We start from the raw sequence: 8,228 nt of genomic DNA on the forward strand, positions 1-8,228 counted from the left end.
TATCATAAACTATTCCGGCTTTTGATCGGAATCTTGATTACATCAAAAGACTGCTGATTATCGATTACCATTTGGCCTTCGAATCAAAAGCATATGGCAAAAAATAGAAAAAAATACCTGCAATACAATGCAATAATCTGCCGATAGGCAAGTATGTCAAGATAATCAATAAATTTTTGTGATTATATAAATTAATTATGATAAAACTAAAAAAGATAAAGATTTCTTTAAAAATTGTAGAGATTATAAAAATACTAGTCCCGCGATTTCATTCGCGTGGATTTAGGTTTTTAAAAATCTTGTGGGAACTGTTCGATTTTCCGGCATACAAGTACCCTTTATCACTCCCCAGGTCTTATTATACTCACAAAGTAGAAAATATATACCCATGCAAAAAATCACGTCGATCCGTCGCAATGTGATTGAAGAACAAATCAACAAATCAATATAAGTACCAACATATCAACAAACAAACTCACTTTAGCATTTATAATATGGGTAGTGATTTAGTTTATTCTCTGTATGATATGTATTTTACCTTTTTAGTACTAGCTGATGCCCGCGGCTTCCTTCGCGTCGAGTACGAGCTATTCTAGAGTAGGCCCGGGTCCACAAAGAGCTGTAGTTTCGATGATGTTGATGATGATGATGATGCTCGTGTCTGGCACTTCGGCTAAACTATTCCTTAACAAGATTCCTAGATATCCACATAAATCTCGTCACCAGACTTTTATGTCCAAAAGTCATAAGTCATAAGTCTAAAAGTCATTTGTGGGTATGGGTATAACCTTTTATAACAAAATTCCGCAAACTATTTTGGACTTGCCTTTACACAAGTTTAAAAAATCTATTAAAAGTATGCTCCTGAAAAAAGCATATTAGATACACAATTGAAGATTATCTAAATGATAAGAGAGCGTGGATTTGACTTGCAGCTCGTTCCAGCAACGCGCAGGACTGCAAATACTTTTCTTATACATGGCATAATATAAATTGTACATCAAATCTTTGAAAAGAGCTACCGCCGAGTTTCTTGCTGGTTCTTCTCGGTAGGAAAGGCATTCCGAACCAATGCCTCTGACGGTTCAAAAATACTTGTAAAAGTTTGAGAATAAAAAAATATATTTTTATTTTATTTATTTATTTATATGCTAAAGCGACAAAGACGTCCAATGATCTCTAGAGTCATTCGGGGCAAAGCACGTACTTTTGTTTTTTGCTATCACACACTTTCTCTAACTATTGTGCATTTTAAGTAATTACTTAAATCACACTTTGTTTTTAACGGTGAAGGAAAACATCGTGGGAAAACCGGCATGCCTGAGTTATCCATAATATACTCCGAGGTGGACTATAGTCTAAAACCATTTCATTCTAAGAGGAGATCTGTGCTCTGTTAGGCCACCGATGGGTTCAACTACCTACTTCTTGCACGATCGAACTTGAGACACAGAATATATAATGTTTGCAGCTGTTTCGGCGTAAAGTTATTAAGGAAGGTAACATATCAGATTAGCGCTCAAGTGGTACTGTGGCACACTAATCCGTGACCATGCTGGATTTTTCACACGAGAAAAAAAGGAGAGCTCAAGTGGAGGAAGCGCCGGGATAAACAACCCTTACGTATAAAAAGATTTTTGGCACAACCTCTAAAAATAAAATGCGTGACAGAAAAAACTTTGAACAAACTGGAAATAGAAGGGACACCAGAATTCTGTATTTGTTGATCCAGATAGAAATCTTGTATATATTAAAATTAATTTATCTATGTATAATAATCGCTAAAATATACCTACGATAATGCGTATTAAAAACAAGATAGCAATATTTATGATATTAGCGATTTATCATAATAAGCTACTTTCTTAATCTGATTGAAATCTCAGATTTGATTTTCAGTATAAATAGGGAGGCTTTTTAATAATAGGCCTGTTTTGCTGCTGCACTGGTAAGCATAATATACCTACTATAGCATGGGAGCCCAAGATGCTAAATAGGGATTTACTCGAGCGTCGTGGGGACCTATTGGATTGTAAAGATTAGGTGCTAAAAAGAAAAAAAAGGTTAAATGAGGTAACCCCTTTCACTGGTGGGGAGAGTGCGTTTTCAAAAATGTAAAGAAAAAACTCACAAAGAAATACTTGAGCTCTTTAGGTATCAATAGTAGTATATAATGCACCCTATGTGTTTTTTTATCGCAAAAATATTTATTTATCTGCTGGCTTGCATGGTGGGGGTAGTCGTACGAAGGTGTAGAATGGGGCGCTCCAGATCTAATTGCAGCCAAGCGCGAATGAATTTAAAAAAAATGAAAAGAAAAAAGAAAATATTCCCAAAAATATTTATCGAGCACTTTTCTGCATCTAATTAACTTACCTTGTCTTAATCTGACGCGCTCGAGTAAATCCCAAAATCCCCTCTTGGGCTCCCCTACCACTAGGAATTGTTTTTGAAATAATTCTTGCCACAAAAGTTTAAGGGCGAACACAGAAAAGAAAATGTTTGTGCATTCGGATTATTTTATTTGAATTTAGCAAAGTTACTTATTTAAAGTCTGTTTTGATTTGTAAATAATAGGTACAATAATAAAGTTAGTTTTGATTTAGGTATAATAGAACTGTAACTGGATGATTTCTGTGCGTTGAATATATTTTTAAAAATATCTGAGGAAGTATTACTAAGTATCGAAATAGAGCCTAAAACGGTATTTTTAATTTTTTTTCTGTCTGTACCCGTAGTACAAGATTTTACGTCTCACCAAACCAAACCAAATTCGAGAGTCGAAATACTTCCGCGTTACAGTAAAATGGACCTAAACAGCCTTGAATTGAAGTCAAATATTCAATGCCACTGATTTTAATTTCGCAATGTTTCCGCTTGGAGCGCTGGCTGTAGAAGTGTAGACAAACTTGAGCTTTAAAACAAGGCAGTTAAGATCCAGTTTACTGTAATGCGGAAGTATTTCGACTCTCGCATTTGGTTTGGTTTGGTGAGCCGTAAAATCTTGTACTACGGGTACTGAACGGATGAACGAATTGAACGGATTTGAATGCAACTTGGCATTCTTATAGCTATACACTATAATATCGTCGTTTTAAATTGCACATTGCGAATATTGCCCTGTTTAAAATACAATTTTTTCTCATGCAGAAATAACCTACTTTATAATACTTATTATATTTATTTGACAGATAAATCGATTCAAAATGAAGGCTTTCTTCGTCGCTTTTTTGGCACTGGCCGTAAGCGCCAGCGCCTTGCCCCAAGAATTTGAAATGGGTAAGTGATAAAGTAGATTTTAGTGATATCCATCTTCTTTTAATAAATAAAACACAAACATATTTTTTATAATTTTTTAGTGTTTTACCTACACTTCAAGGAAATTACTAAATAATTTTAAATACATATCAAAAATTGCGTAACCGGCAGGAATCGAACCTGCATCTTCTGGGTTCGCGCCCGATGTCTTGACCAACTTTTACCGCTTACCGCCAGTGACGAAATTTGTGATACGTATGTTCTCTCAGTACTGAAGCGACTGCTTAATGCCATCTAGTAGCGACACTTTGCAGTTATCGAAACTACTTTCAAAGGCCCATATTTCAATGAAACTCTTTGAACGAGAAATGACATTATTCGCTTTTTACTATATTTTTTATAATTTTTTTAGTGTTTTGAAGATGCAGGTTCGATTCCTGCCGGTTACGCAATTTTTGATATTAATATTTAATATTTAAAATTACTAAATAATTTTAAATACCTATCAAAAATTGCGTAACCGGCAGGAATCAAACCTGCATCTTCTGGGTTCGCGCCCGATGCCTTGACCAACTCGGCCACGGTTTCGCTTACCGCCAGTGACGAAATCTCAGGAACTATAACTAACTATTGTTATTTTTACTTGAAAATTGACGTAGGTTCTTTCTAGGCGGTAGGTATCAGATAAGAAAGGATCTAACTAAACCCCCCCCCCCCCCCCTAAGGGCGTGAAAGGGGGGCTGAAAAGTTATATGAAAATTCTATGATTTGAAGTTAGAAATATGAAAATTGGCATTAAGGTATTCTGGGTTACGTGCCTTAAGGTGAGACTGAGTGAGTAGGTTAAGTGAGGCCTTTTGCAGCGGGAAAATTTCAGATCTCATGAGAAACCAGAAATTTTACGCAGACGAAGTCGCGGGCAACTGCTAGTAATTTATAAATAATTTACAGTAGCGCCAGACAGTCCTTAAAATATCCATGTATACTTTTCAGAAAACAGGGAGCAGCGTAATGCAGTAGAAAGACAAATCAGAGAACTGATTGAAGGCGTCAGCAAAAGCATCGTAGAAAATGGCTGGGACCCCCTGGAGGTCCGCAGCTATGCCATCGAAACTTCTCCTCAACCAGGGTATGTAGCTAATCATCATTAACAATAAATAACGAAACAAAAACCTAATTATAAAATGCCCCGAAATGCCAAAAACCTATATATACTTAGTTTGCTTTTCACTGTGTTATTTTAATTTTGTATCTACCTGTGAGAATCTTTTATTAGCTTCTAGTTATTTTATTTTTAAGATTATAATTGGTTAATTTAAGCTGTTGGTTTTCCAAATAAAATAAAATGAAATGAAATAATAAATTTTTAGCAAAAATGCGAAAAGAATAGATTTATCGACTGTTCTGTACCGAGAAAGAGATGACAATAAAGCAAGTTAGCCGCCACGTGCGCGCTAGCTCTAGTTATCTCTCTCTCTCCGGTCGTTCCTTCATTGCTGAAGATCGTGGTCCTGGCAAACTGCCCTCGAATGGCTTATCTGTTTCCATCGGCTTCTGTCGGTGGCCATTTTTACAATGTGATGAAATCCACACCTGCTTGACTCCTTTAGCTGGTCGGACCACCTAGTTGGTGAGCGGCCTCTCGGTCTTTTGCCCTCAGTGTTGCCCGTCACTATGAGCTTTTCTAAGCTGTCGTCCCCCCGCCGTATGATGTGGCCGAAATATGAGAGTAATCGTTGGTAACATATGGAGGAGAGTCGAGCAGTGATCCCGAGTTGCGAAAGGATAGACACGTTTGTGCGCTTGGCAGTCCACGGAATCCGTAGCATCCGCCTCCAGCACCACATTTCAAACGCGTCTATTCTTTGCCTTTCTCTTGTTTTGATAGTCCATGTCTCTACTCCATACATAAAAATTGGGAAGATTAAGGCACGAACGAGACGGGTCTTGGTTTTGAGTGATATGCCTCTGTTCTTCCAAATCCCAATTAATCCTGTCATGGCATTTTTCGCCATCGCAATGCGTCTCTTTATCTCTGGCACACAACTGCCATCATTGCTCTAGTTATAGGTATGCCTATAGTGCGCGGACATGTCGAGATGGAAATCGGGGAACTCCCGCACAGCCTTCGCGCTAAATCTGTGTAGTATAGTTTAGCACGAAATAGCGCGGAGGGGCATTTTATTTATTAACTAGCTTATGTTAGCGACCTCGTCCGCGTGGACTACAAAATTTCAAACCCCTAGTTTACCCCTTTAGGGGTTGAATTTTGAAAAATCCCTTCTTAGCGGACGCCTACGTTATAATAGCTATCTGCATGCCGAATTTCAGCGTGATCCGCCCAGTAGTTTGAGCTGTGCGTTGATAGATCAGTCAGTCAGTCAGTCAGTCATTCAGTCACCTTTTCCTTTTATATATATAGATTAGCGACCCACCCCAGCTTCGCACGGATGCTATGTAGATGTTATGTACTAATGTGGTGTCAGTGAAGTTATTTTGTTACTAGGTAATGCCCGCGACTTCATCCACGTGGATTTAGGTTTTTAAAAATCCCGTAGGAACTCTTAAGTTTCCCTGAATAAAAAGTAGGCTATGTCCTTCCCCGGGATGCAAGCTTTATCTGTACCAAATTTCATCAAAATAGGTGGAACGGATGGGCCGTGAAAAGCTAGCAGACAGACACACTTTCGCATTTCATAAATCCACGTGAATCCTACTAACATTTCAAGCAAGCGTCATCGCGTCGGTTTACTCGTTCTTTTTTCTAACCGACTTAGTTGGCCAGTTTTTAAATCACCACGATTCAGGAATGCAATTCCTTACAGCATCAGGGTTGAGGAGTTGGGTCCTCGAGTTCAACGATATTCTTTACTTGGTACTTATAGGTATCTCCAATATCAATTTATAACCGACAGTTTCTAAATACCATCAGTTTATGTCCCCTGCGGCATCAGAATTGAGGAGTTGGAATCCAATTTTTTTTATAGAACAATATTGCAAAGTAACTCTATCAATTAAAAAGGAAAATACGCAAGTCGGTTCATTAATCTCGGAGATTTCGGTATACATAGGTAGAAAAACACAACTCCTCCTCTTTTGAAAGTAGTCGGTTAAAAAAGTAGCCTATGTTACTCCTTGGTTAATCCTCTACTTGTCTGTGGAAAATAGGTTCAGCCGTTCCGAACATAAGCCCGTTCAAACAGACCGATAGACAGACAGACACAAACATTTAAAAAACGTTTGATATAGTTGTGGTACAGTTCAAATAACCATAATATGAGCTTAATATGAGGTAGTTATTTCGAAATTACAGACAGACACTTCAATTTCATTTATTAGTATAGATATAGATAAAACTACGTCAAACCTTGGTTAATCCTCTACTTGTCTGTGGAAGTCCCGTCAAAATAGGTTCAGCCGTTCCGAACATAAGCCCGTTCAAACAGACCGATAGACAGACAGACACAAACATTTAAAAAACGTTTGATATAGTTGTGGTACAGTTCAAATAACCATAATATGAGCTTAATATGAGGTAGTTATTTCGAAATTACAGACAGACACTTCAATTTCATTTATTAGTATAGATATAGATAAAACTACGTCAAACCTTGGTTAATCCTCTACTTGTCTGTGGAAGTCCCGTCAAAATAGGTTCAGCCGTTCCGAACATAAGCTCGTTCAAACATACCGATAGACAGACAGACACAAACATTTTAAAAACGTTTGATATAGATGTGGTACAGTTCAAATAACCATAATATGAGCTTAATATGAGGTAGTTATTTCGAAATTACAGACAGACACTTCAATTTCATTTATTAGTATAGATATAGATAAAACTACGTCAAACCTTGGTTAATCCTCTACTTGTCTGTGGAAGTCCCGTCAAAATAGGTTCAGCCGTTCCGAACATAAGCCCGTTCAAACAGACCGATAGACAGACAGACACAAACATTTAAAAAACGTTTGATATAGTTGTGGTACAGTTCAAATAACCATAATATGAGCTTAATATGAGGTAGTTATTTCGAAATTACAGACAGACACTTCAATTTCATTTATTAGTATAGATATAGATAAAACTACGTCAAACCTTGGTTAATCCTCTACTTGTCTGTGGAAGTCCCGTCAAAATAGGTTCAGCCGTTCCGAACATAAGCTCGTTCAAACATACCGATAGACAGACAGACACAAACATTTTAAAAACGTTTGATATAGATGTGGTACAGTTCAAATAACCATAATATGAGCTTAATATGAGGTAGTTATTTCGAAATTACAGACAGACACTTCAATTTCATTTATTAGTATAGATATAGATAAAACTACGTCAAACCTTTATTGAAATGTTATGTTTACAGCGTCGATATGAGGTTGCAGATTGAAAATTTGAGATTTACGGGCGCCAGCGGAATCGACATTCTGTTTTTGGAGTGGAGTACCCTTCGTAGCAGACTCCGGTTGACCGTCGCTCTCCCTGCAATCACATTTTCTCTCGGTAAGTACGATTATACTTACTATCAATAAAAACCGGCCAAGTGCGAGTCAGGCTCGAGCAATGAGGGTTCCGTAGTACAGTCGTATTTTTTCGACATTCTGCACGATAATTCAAAAACTATGATACATAAAAATAAATAAAAATCTGTTTTAGAATGTACAGGTGAAGACCTTTCATATGATACCCCATTTGATATAGTCACTCACTTCGAAAGTTGAAAATACTAATTGTTAGTTCATGGCCACAATTTTTTTTTTGTGTGATCTACCCTAAATTCACGGTTTTCAGATTTTTCCCCAAATCTCAGCTATAAGATCTACCTACCTGCCAAATTTCATGATTCTAGGTCAACGGGAAGTACCCTGTAGGTTTCTTGACAGACAGACGGACAGACAGACAGACAGACAGACAGACAGACAGACAGACAGACAACAAAGTGATCCTCTAAGGGTTCCGTTTTTCCTTTTGA

The sequence above is a fragment of the Maniola hyperantus genome, chromosome 4, assembly GCF_902806685.2.
Source record: "Maniola hyperantus chromosome 4, iAphHyp1.2, whole genome shotgun sequence".
Lineage (NCBI taxonomy): Eukaryota > Metazoa > Arthropoda > Insecta > Lepidoptera > Nymphalidae > Maniola > Maniola hyperantus.